At 39.2% G+C, this 12,662-nt stretch overlaps 1 pseudogene; it reads right to left on the minus strand.

The window, feature by feature from the left end:
• Positions 1-719: 719 nt before the first annotated feature.
• On the minus strand, positions 720-11,939 carry LOC145049534 (heat shock protein 90-5, chloroplastic-like; annotated as a pseudogene).
• Between the last annotated feature and the right edge of the window lie 723 nt (positions 11,940-12,662).

Consider the following 12,662-nt stretch of genomic DNA (forward strand, 5'->3'; position numbering starts at 1 on the left):
TTAACTCAATCTTTAATTTCTATTTCAGTGAATATTTATGCTTTCTGCATCTATCTATACTTTGGGTTGGTTTCTTTTTTGTGTTATGTTGCTGTTTGTTGGAATTTGAAATTCCCTTATTTAAGGTTCTACTGAGTTTTCCTCCTGTTGCTGTTTGTTGGGAATTATGATGTTGATATTTACCTTTTCTACCCTCAAATTTCAGGTACGTGATTACATCCATGTTGTAAATTTAGCAGATGGACACACTGTTGCTTTGAAGAAACTCTCGGACCCTAAAATAGGTGTGTATCTCTTTCTGATTGCAGATGACATTTTTTAGTTTTGGAAATTTTGTTCTGTTTGACATTAAATCAAACCATTATCTTTTTTTAGGCTGTGAAGTCTACAACTTAGGAACGGGTAAAGGCACATCTGTGTTGGAGATGGTAGCAGCTTTTGAAAAGGCATCTGGAAAGGTATTACAATTACAATCTTGAAAATATGTTATCTAGTTTCTATCCAATGTTGATAAAGAAAATCTACTTGTATTTAGTTGTTTATTTTAATAAAATTTACCCAATTATAGCAATCTCATCCAAATCCCAACAATTTTCACTGCTATAATAATAATAAAACCGAAAGTAGAATGGTATAGATAACAGGGTAGATTTTGAATGATGAGTAGAAAGGCTAACATGTAATGTTTGTGTTTCTCCAGCGAATTCCTGTTGTGACAGCTAGGCGTCGACCTGGCAATGCTGAGGTGGTAAAAACCTTACACTAGCTTCTGGGAATCTTAAAACTGCAAGATCAAGTGAAAATTTTACAAATTAATTATAATTTTCAGAAACGGGTGTAAGGTTTGTTAATTTATAATCTAAATACTATTACTAAATGGGCTCTATAGCACAAAGCAGCCAATTCTTAATCAAGCAGTGTGACAACCCAAGTTGTTCCGTTACATTTCCCCGTTACCGTTAACTGAATATTCCAGTTTACAAAAGTTCCGTTAATTAGAGTTCGTCAATTTAATATACATTCCATTTGTTTATATTTAATATGCCGTTAAGTCGTGACAAAAGGGAATAAAAACACATAACACCCATTTCCATTAAATTGGAAAAAGTTAGTTTTTATTATTACGACCACTAAATCGGGTGCGACCAAAAGCCCCGTATAACGACAGTATTGGGTAGAATTCCACTGAGCTCCAACTCCCACCCATATATAAAGGGGAGTAAACCCCATTTGGAGGCTTTTCACACACTCTCTCTAGACCCGTTTTTGCCCCGAATCCGCAACCAAACGCTTCCAAATCGTCAGTCCGCTTACCCTAGCTTATTCTAAACATATTGATTTGTTTTTATAGCTTAAAATTCGGACTTAGAAGCTATTGAAAAGGAGTTTACGGCCTAAGCTCCTCCTTAGGCCGTAAACACCTTAAATGAGGCCAAAATGACCCCAAAATGTCCCTAAAGGCTTGGAAATAAATTAGGGATTTAGCCTAGGAGTGTTTAAACATTAAAACACATGATTTTAGGGGGTAAAAGAGAGTTTATGGCCCAGGCATATGCCAAGGCCGTAAACACCTCATAAATATGTCAAAAAGCCCCAAAAATACTCCCAAACCATGCCTGGTACGCCTAGGCATGTACCAGGGCCGTAAACACCCCTAAACACACCTAAATGATAGTTTTTAATCCCCCAAATGGCCTCACACTTCATTATAAATTACTAGCAAGGTATTAGGGGCTTGAAACTTCACAAAACTCAAGGAATGAGAGTTTACGGTCGTAAACTCCCTTAGGAGTTGTCCCTAGGCCGTAAACTCCAATATGATGCCCTTAAAGACCTTAAACTCACTCATGCCTTTTGGAATTGGACCTAGAAAAATCCCACTATCAAGTTAGAAGCCTTAAAACACACTAGATACCCTCACCATGAGTTTACGGCCGTAAACTCATGGTGAGTAGTCCCTGGGCCGTAAACTAAGCTTTGGGGAGTTTACTCTCGGAGAGTAAACCCCATTCCTAAGCCATACGCACCTTTAGATGCTACCCGGGACACCCAAACACTTATCCAAAGTGTTTTCCGCTCCTTTGAGTGAGTGTATTTGTTTAATTAGTATTAAATATACTAATTGTATGTGAACATATGTTATCATATGTTAAATAGGTCATTGAGTGTGTTCGAGTCCTTACGTGACACCGAACGCCCAAACGGCACCTTCGTCGGACCTACTTACACCAGGTGAGTTCATACCCCTAAATGAACCTTTTAAATGTTTTTACATGTTTTATAGGGGGGGGGGGGAATACAAGTTAAACATGCCAGTTATCTTATCAATCACATGTGACTGATAACCCGCATGTACCAGATTTTACCACACTGAACACTGTTTTTGCCGAGTAGGACGCTATAATGGTTTTTCAATCGTTTTAAAACTCTCACTTATACTGTTTTATCTAAATTCATTTTAAACTGGTTTATGAAAGATTTCCAAAGTTTTTCAAACATATTTTACAAAAGAATACAAATTATGATTTTTCCCCGAGTATAAAGGCTTTTCCTCAAAGTTCCCTTTTACGACGTATATTCTTACTTGTTAGTTACCGCTGCTTCGTTTTCACTTATTATAAACTCCTACTTGATAACTCTTTCTCTTCGTGATACGCTTATACCTGTTGTTGCCTCTATTTCGCTTATGCTTGTAGTCACTTATACTTGTTAGACGCTTTTACTTCACCAGTTGTCGTTTCCACTTCGTGATACACTTATACTTGATACGCTTATACTTCACGATTCGGTTGTTCCATGATGTACGAATGCACACCACGATGATACGTCTCCACTTATTACACACTCAGTCGTAGTTAGATGTATGTCTGTGCTTATATAGATACATATAAGTAACGATTGAAAGACTTAGGAAGGCTCGTCCGCCCTATTTGGTTCATTAGTTATATACTATGTATATGAGTACGGACATACAAGAATTCTCTAGTCAGTTCAGTTAAGAGTCTCTACCTCTAGTCTACACTTACATTAGAAACACACTACCTACTGTTTGGAAGTCTCTACCTCTAGTACAACACTTACATTAGAAACCCACTCCCCTCTAGAAACCCACTATCCTCTATTTGGGATGCATCTTCGGGACGCGGCCTTCTCCGTCGTCTAGTTGGTAACAGAGTCTCCTGTAGGGAGAGCGGACATTGTGTGTATAGGTCTATACGGGATTGACACCCCCGCACCCTGACTGCTAGCTACAGTCCACGACCCACCAAGACAAGGGGTGAAAAATGTCATATTTTTAGACGCTTGTAGGGCGTCTGGTCCTCTAGTCAGTATGGTTACGAGTATCCTGGGTTACCTTATAATTCATGGCCTTAAGGTAATGGTATTTCGCCAACAATTTACACTGTATGCTGATAACACTTTTTCAGAGTCACACTGTTTTGACCTTGCCAGAGGTATCTTTCATTTGATACTGTCTGCGGTCTGTAGTCTCTGTTTTGACCTTGCAAGATGTACCTTTCATTTGGTATCGTCTACGGTCTGTAGCCTCTGTTTTGACCTTGCAAGATGTACCTTTCATTTGGTATCATATGCGGTCTGTATTCACTGTTTTAGACCTTACCAGCTGTACCCTTCATTTGGTACCTTCTGGGGTCTGTGTCTCCATTTGATAGACGGAACCAGGCGTATTGTTCATTCGATACTTTCCTGGAGTCTATGATTCCTTTGCCTTAGTCAGCAGTCCTCACTGCTGAGGCATATGTTATTTCCCTGTCGCCTGTTGCTTTCTTTAGTAATCTAATTCAGTATTTTGATAATGATAGCAAGTTAGGGAAAACTACTTTTTACCACATAACACTGACCATCCTTGGTAGAAGGCTGCTTCATTAAAGAAAATATAGGATTTTCTGGAAAGAACTCTAATACACTGTAAACACTTAAACTACTACTTTATAAAGTTATTTGAATGAAATGTCACTAAATACTTATGAACTCACCAGCATTTGTAAAAATGCTGATACTCGCTTTTCAAATAACTTGTATTCTCAGGTCAGCAATTAGACAGGTACACCCCCGGAGCTGTTGATGAAGATGGCTTAGTACCTTGTTGGGCTTATTATATTTTCTTGTATACTTGATACATTGTAATGTAACCATGTAAAATTATTACTATTAATGCAATGTTTTGTTGTACTTTGATTACTATATGCATGTGTTGTGATACTTGATATGACGTCATCCACCCCAGAACGTTTCCGCCGTTCCGGTTTTGGGGTGTGACAGATTGGTATCAGAGCATTGTTTATAGTGAGCTAAGTATATCAATTCATAAAAGATATATAGCCTATATATACAATGGGATAAAACACTCTGACCAAGAATTATACTTTAAAATATAACCATATTTTACCAAAGTATAATAGCATCCAGAATCTAAACTCTCGAACACAAGTATCACAAGAACAACAAGAATAAAAGTCTTCGGATGTTGAGCATTACCGTTAAACCTGGGCAGTTATGTAATCGTAAGCTGGGATAAATGTAACCTGATCAACTACATTTATCCGAGATGCGATGAACATGTGCTTGGGAGTGATAGTGTGTACAACAGGTCTGAAACTTACCAACTAGGATTGCTAGATCCAAACATAAAGTTAAAATACTATAGGAGTATTTTAGAATGCTAAAAGATTCACACTAATCCCAGAATGATACTCAGAAGATAAGAAACAAACAAGAATTAAAATACCATAGGGGTATTTTAGGAAACATAAACAACCTTGCGTGAATAACTAAAAGATCCTTATTGATATACCTACAACTACAGAGAGTGTACTCCCAAGGTTATATATGATAAGGATCCCATAGGCTAAGAATGTGTGGTTTCGCTCTACTTCCTTTTCCTTGTTTGGATGTGGATTCCGAGTAGTATCACATATTCGAAGGCCTATCGGATCTAAGTTATATATGATTTGTATACCCTGTGTATTCGTAGCAGGACTCGATATGGATCATACAGTGAAATGTTAATAATCTCTTAGGATTCTTTAGACATTTCCATTCTCGCGCGAACCCTGTAGACAACCCTATCCACTCCAGTGCTTGGCGGTTGAGTTGATTCAGACCCAGAGGAGGTTCATTTAGAAGATTTCCTATTCGGAAATGATTGAACTGGGTTGAGACTATTGAAATTCACCGAGTGCCTATATCTTTTAGGGACATTGGTGAGAAATTCGCCTAAACTTCCGAGATTCCAGTCATCCATTATGAAGTGATGACACCCACTGTCGGATCCGGAAGTGAGGTAAAGTAGAAATTCAATATGTCCATACGAGAAAAGAACCCTAGGAAACTACTCGAAGGAAACCCACGCCGATTCCAGTCAAAGATACGAGGCAGACCGAGGGAGCCTGTACATGGAACCCGGGAAGTGTCTTTTCCTCGTGTTTGTCACACTAACACACCCATAAAATAATACAATTTAGTGAGTTAGTGATTACACTACTCACGCTATGTGTTAGGTAAATCGTCGTTTCCCGTTGCCAGATACACGATTAGGGCGGATCCCCGCACCTTTATTGAGAGTGTTTAGCCATGAGCTTTTATGAGCCTCTCTTTCCGCAGTTTCGTTCCGAACCGTTCTCAAATCTCTCCAGGCCGGAGAGTGAAGCCTTTCCCAGTATAAAGGTAACTTAGTAGGAACGACTCACACCTTATAGCCTTTTTCCGATACTCATACACCTACCTTGATTAACAGGACTACATCATAGGGATGTAGGTCGACACTCAGACAACCAGTACCCGCGGCACGGGAAAAGTTTATACCTAATACGTTCAGGACAGAAATGTCCAGAGTTAGCCATCGTCTCTCATCACCTTGTATTCCTTTCCGTGTAGGAAAACCATGCCACCGAAGAAGCGCAACCAGTCCACGAGCAAGAAACCCACTCTTTTATTCGATGAAGCTACGTTCCAAGCTGCAGTCTCCGCAGCCGTAGCAGCTGTCATGGCTCACCTGAATGCTAACAACGCCAATGTTAGCAAGGTGCCTATCGGGATTTTCGACCCTGGCAATGGACAGCAGCAACCAACACTTCCATACCCGGTCACCCAAGAACCTCAACCGAACCCACTAAAGAGAAAATTCAAGGTTGAAGAGGGAAGTACCTCGACTCAAGGACCTTCTGAAGGGCAACGAGCTGAGACAGTTAAGACTCCTGTCAATCCTTCCCTCCCGACGTCAAGAAGACCATACCTAGGAGACCTCCCCCACTGCAGCAAGTGCAGCTACCATCATCATGGTGCCTGTCGGGAACTCTATTGTGCTAGGTGCAACATGAAGGGGCATACTGATTGTGTATGTAGAACTCCGGTGGAGCGTATTGCATCAATCACTAATGTGACGACCAATCCAGTTTGTCGTCTATGTGGTGAGATTGGACACTTCAAAAGGGACTGCTCAACTGAAGGAAACAACAAAGACACAAAAGGAGCCTGACTCTACCGCTTAGGGAAAAGCGACGAGGAACTCGTTGGATTTTGGTACGTCTTTCGATCTCAGATAACTAAACTAAAAACAATAAAAGACTAATTCAAATGTAAATTTTTCCCAGTAAGGCGAAAGTCGCAACACTGTTTTAAAATTTTAAAAAAAAATTCATTAGGTAAAACTATAATGGCTAAACATATACGTCACGACCATGTATAGTTAAGATGGACAGACCTAGAGTGAGTGAATGCCGCCTCATTTCCTGTTCCTCGTTTGGTTGTGGATTTAGGGCGGGGTCGCTCAGTCAACAGTCCTCCCCACCTTAAATATACATGATTAGTATATGTGAGCCGATTATAGGAATTCCTTGTGAGAATCCATTCATAAAAAGGTACTCTATTCAGGAACACTTAGGACTCTCTATAGTTCCGCGTCGACTCTATCGGTCCAAGTATCCATGATAGTGATACATATGACAAAACCCGAGATGCCTAGAACTTGTGTGCCTGCTCGGCACATGACTCTGTCGATCTTCGTTATATATATCATGTCGGAGTGTGCCAACTTCGACGACTCTATTGATCATGGTTCGATTTCGTGCAACCATGTGTACATTCTTAGTGCTGTGTAAAAAGAACTTTCTCCGTAGCCATGTTGGCAAATAAAGGTTCTCCCGAACCTAAACCTAACACAAATAATCAAACCTAATGCGATCCGTCAATCGTCCCTCTTATCTCAAACCTTCCGAAGTACCCAAGAGAGGGTACCGCGCGCCGTTGACCGACCCCTCGTAGTCAGATGGAAACCGAAGTAAACGACACTACAGATACTCTAAGAAGACGACCACCAACCGAAGCGTACTCCTTAGATTCCCCCGGGAGACCCTTCGCACCTCGCACATCAGGTTCGTGAACCCAGAGAACAGAACTCATGAGACTGACCACTATAACTAGGTATAGGCATAAAGGTGGCATATAATTGAGAGCAAAAAGATCTAAGGTGTGTGTTTCCTCCCTATTCCCTGTTCCTCGTTGGGTTGTGGGTTTGGGGTGGAGTCGCACAGCTGAACATCCTGCCGACCTCAATTGTATACTGCCTGCATACACCAAGTATTGGTGGTTAGGCTAAGTATGAGCTCTACCACGAACCTCATAGCAAGGCCCTTCACCCTATTCCATAAAATAGGAGCCGGAGTCAAGAGAATCACTACGGGTTGAACTATTAAAGTTCCGAGTGAGGAGACTCTATACTCACTAGATTTGACCTAGACCGAGAAAACTCATAACCTTCGGAAGAGTAGTTGCAGTATATGCTCGCACTACTCAGGCACTTCGTCCACCCTGTTATTTACCAGTAGTGCCTATCATCCTCCACCCTCTTGCATGGAGGAAGTCGTCGTCGCCCTATAGACGATAAAATACATTCTCCGAAGTGAACACTAGGATACCGAGAACCACAGGATAACCTTTGCAGCCAAGAATACGGGATCTAAGTGCGAATATAGCAACGTTAGACCTCGTGACCCAGATCCCGAAGAGGTTATAGACTTGACACCAGCCTTGGTGTTAGTCGAAGGGTTATGCAGGAACATGCGCTTTCCGCACTAGAACAAACCAAAGTCTTGGAAAATCCTTGGACTATTAGGTGTTCCACGAATACTGTCTCACGCGGAGATAGTAGAACCACCTCCCGAGATAGTCCAATGCTCGTCTGGAGAAACCCTATCTCCCCGACCCTCAGAGTTTCCGCATCTCAAGAGCCTTTAGTGCAGATTCATTGCTTGAGATAGACACTCTACAGCACACAGATAACCATAGTCACGCAACCCACTCAACGATCTAGAAAGTCTCTATCAGCCAGTTGACAGGAAACGCGAGACCAAAGACCACACGAGCATTCTAAGAACCAACCTGAAGGACTACACACACACAGTACGAGTGAGAACGTTAGGAACTTCGAATGGCGATCACGCCAGTGATGATCTTGCCATAAAAGTACACTATGTTCTAAGTGCTGAAAAGCTCTACCCTTCCGAGAGCTTAGGACCGTACGAGGATTCTCATGGAGACTTGGTCCAACCCTTTTCAGGCCGCCACTACCTTCGGATATATCACAAGATTCACACCCGATCGATCCACTTCTTAGACTTGATTTGTGATTTCCCGACATCACTCTATGTGCCTCACACATCTTGATAGAATCCATTGAGAACCCTAACCTCGTAGATACACCAGTCGGAACCCACTAGCTACACGAGACTGAATCCTCATCCCGTACGTAAAGGTCTGTTGGAATGACAAACACAGACTAGAGTTCACTTGGGAATGCGAGGACAACCGTATAGGAAGTACTCTCTTACCTCTGCTTGGCCATTCATACCTACTTCCTTGTCTAGACCTGAATTTCGGGACGAAATTCCCTCTAACGGGGGGATGATGTGACAACCCAAGTTGTTCCGTTACATTTCCCCGTTACCGTTAACGGAATATTCCAGTTTACAAAAGTTTCGTTAATTAGAGGTCGTCAATTTAATAAACATTCCATTTGTTTATATTTAATATGCTGTTAAGTCGTGATAAAAGGGAATAAAAACACATAACACCCATTTCCATTAAATTGGAAAAAGTTAGTTTTTATTATTACGACCACTAAATCGGGTGCGACCAAAAGCCCCGTATAACGGCAGTATTGGGTAGAATTCTACTGAGCTCCAACTCCCACCCATATATAAAGGGGAGTAAACCCCATTTGGAGGTTTTTCACACTCTCTCTCTCTATACTCTCTCCCTAGACCCGTTTTCGCCCCGAATCCGCAACCAAACGCTTCCAAATCGTAAGTCCGCTTACCCTAGCTTATTCTAAACATATTGATTTGTGTTTATAGCTTAAAATTCGGACTTAGATGCTATTGAAAAGGAGTTTACGGCCTAAGCTCCTCCTTAGGCCGTAAACACCTTAAATGAGGCCAAAATGACCCCAAAATGTCCCTAAAGGCTTGGAAATAAATTAGGGATTTAGCCTAGGAGTGTTTAAACATTAAAACACATGATTTTAGGGGGTAAAAGAGAGTTTACGGCCCAGGCATATGCCAAGGCCGTAAACACCTCATAAATATGTCAAAAAGCCCCAAAAACACTCCCAAACCACCCTTGGACTTAATACATAAATTAGGGGCTTATCATTTCGGGTTTAAACCATTTAAACACATCAAAATGGAGGGACAAAAGGATTTTACGGCCCAGGCATGTACCAGGGCCGTAAACACCCCTAAACACACCCAAATGATAGTTTTTAATCCCCCAAATGGCCTCACACTTCATTATAAATTACTAGCAAAGTATTAGGGGATTGAAACTTCAAAAAACTCAAGGAATGAGAGTTTACGGCCGTAAACTCCCTTAGGAGTTGTCCCTAGGCCGTAAACTCCAATATGATGCCCTTAAAGACCTTAAACTCACTCATGCCTTTTGGAATTGGACCTAGAAAAATCCCACTATCAAGTTAGAAGCCTTAAAACACACTAGATACCCTCACCATGAGTTTATGGCCGTAAACTCATGGTGAGTAGTCCCTGGGCCGTAAACTAAGCTTTGGGGAGCTTACTCTCGGAGAGTAAACCCCATTCCTAAGCCATACGCACCTTTAGACGCTACCCGAGATACCCAAACACTTATCCAAAGTGTTTTCCGCTCCTTTGAGTGAGTATATTTGTTTAATTAGTATTAAATATACTAATTGTATGTGAACATATGTTATCATATGTTAAATAGGTCATTGAGTGTGTTCGAGTCCTTACGTGACACCGAACGCCCAAACGGCACCTTCGTCGGACCTACTTACACCAGGTGAGTTCATACCCCTGAATGAACCTTTTAAATGTTTTTATAGATAGATCATCTTTCAAGTGCTAATTTTGCAAATAACCTATATTGAGTATTGGTTAAAAGAAAAAAATAAATAATAATAACTACATGAAATAATGAACTTTTCAAAAATTCTCATTCCATTATAATATCTTTGTGACTTAATGTTTTGGAACTTGATTGCTTACTGATAGTTGTTTGATTCTGGTGTTCTATTTTTCAGAGAAACTGGATGACTAGCTAATCCAAAGGCTTCCATTTACGGATTAGTCGCCTCTTCCTCTTTAAGAAAATTAGGGCTTTCATCAAGAAACCTTCAATTGTAGTCTATGACTCAATATTTAAGGGTCCTAATCAGGTATTTTGTTTTCCCAAAACATGAAAATTTGTAAAGTGAGGCTAAGAGCCACTTGGTATAAAAAAATACATCTTTTTCTACTGCAGTGCCAGAGAGTGTAAAAAACAACTGACCCTTTCAGTTATTTAGCTATAATTGGATGACATGGAAAGTTTATCACTAAACCCTAAACTGACCCTCAACTGTTCTTGATTTCTCTTGCCATGTGAAAATCAGGAAAGAAACAAATTGTGAGTAGTTTTTCACTAAACCCTGAACTCTACTTTGCTCAGTGAACTCGTATTTGTCATTATCCTATACAAAACAAAATAAAATATTAATTGAATTTGAAATAAATAAAATAAAGCAAAAAGATTGAACTTTGTAAGAGTTAAACGACCTTCAAAAAGAGTGTTATTTCTGTTCCTCTACGAATCTGTTTTTCAGGATCAGTTTCTTATCTAATTACTTATGAACTACTTTCAGGTGCTGCTTCCCAAATGTATTGCTTGTCTGACCTTGGACTCTTGGTGGGAATAATCACCTGTTTTTATAAAATATTTAGAATCATTTTTAATTGACAAATTAAGAAATGAAGAAAATGGGAAAAGGGTATTAAGGACCTTTTCAGCAACCAGAAAAGACGAATAGAACCCAACACCAAATTGACCAATCAAACTGTTATCATTTCCAAGATCCTTGTTATCCTAAACAAAAAGATTCAACATTTTATAAAATTAACCGATTAATGTAATGTAGTACATATTTGCTAATGATTTATATGAAAGAAAGTAAAGTACCACTTTGAGAAATGGTTCCAAGGCAGTCTATTAGTTCTTCTTTGGTAATTCCAATACCAGTGACTCTACAATAAGGGTAAAAAAAGGTTTATAAATCTCTTGTAGAGTTGTATTTTATGAGGAAAGATTCAAGAATGAAGAAAAGTAAGTAATCTTACGATATTGTGATTGTCCCTTTTTCTGGATCAGGTTTAATTTGGATTTCAAGCTCACCAGCATCTCCAAGTAATGAGGGATCTGTTACACTTAAGAATATCAGCTTATCAAGAGCATCACTTGCATTACTAAAAGAAAGTTTTTTGTTAGAACTTTTGTTTTTAAAAATGATAAAAGATGGAAATCAAGCATGAAACATGTAGATTGTAGAGATGTTTTTACCTCACAAGCTCCCTAATGAAAATTTCTTTGTGGCTGTACAAACTATGAACTATCTGATTCATTAAACGAGAAATCAAGCATGAAAGTCATCGATGCTAAAGTACCTAGAAAAATGCATACTGTTGGTGCAAATCTTTGGGCAACAGGTACCGTTCAAGTTATACTCCCATTTTACTAGTCTGTTACTGGTTTCAATGCTAAAGTACCTAGAAAAATGCATACTATTTTTCACATCAATCATTACTCTTGTGTGCATATAATAAATCATCTTGTTTATAGTATAGGAAGTGAAAAGTATTTTGGGAGTTTGTAGGACATATGCATAATAATACTGACTTCAAATTTGATTGCTAATTTTAAACTGTTACTACTGTATAGGTATATATTCACAGCTGATCCTAAAGGAAGATTGAAGCTTTGGAAGATATGCAAATCTTTTCGTATCTGGGAAGTTCTTAATTTACTAAATCATTTTCTTAATTTCAAAATTTCTTGAAATACAATAATATTTTATTTTAATTTACTAAATCATTTTCTTGATTTCAAGATTTCTTTTCTCTTTCCCAATATTATTTTGAAGATAGGTATGATTTGGTGAAGTTAATTAAGCTGATTAAGAAAGCTAGACTCTATGTTCATCTCAGAGTTGGTCCTTATGCTTATGCTGAATGGAATTTAAGTTAATTAATTTTTTTTATTTTACAGAAATAGTAAAATCTTTACTTGCAATTTTTAACAATTTCACAAATAAGTTACACTTCCTATTAGCTTGTTATTTTATGCATTCAATATGT

Source organism: Lactuca serriola, chromosome 5 (genome assembly GCF_051521515.1).
Source record: "Lactuca serriola cultivar US96UC23 chromosome 5, Lser_US96UC23_V15, whole genome shotgun sequence".
Lineage (NCBI taxonomy): Eukaryota > Viridiplantae > Streptophyta > Magnoliopsida > Asterales > Asteraceae > Lactuca > Lactuca serriola.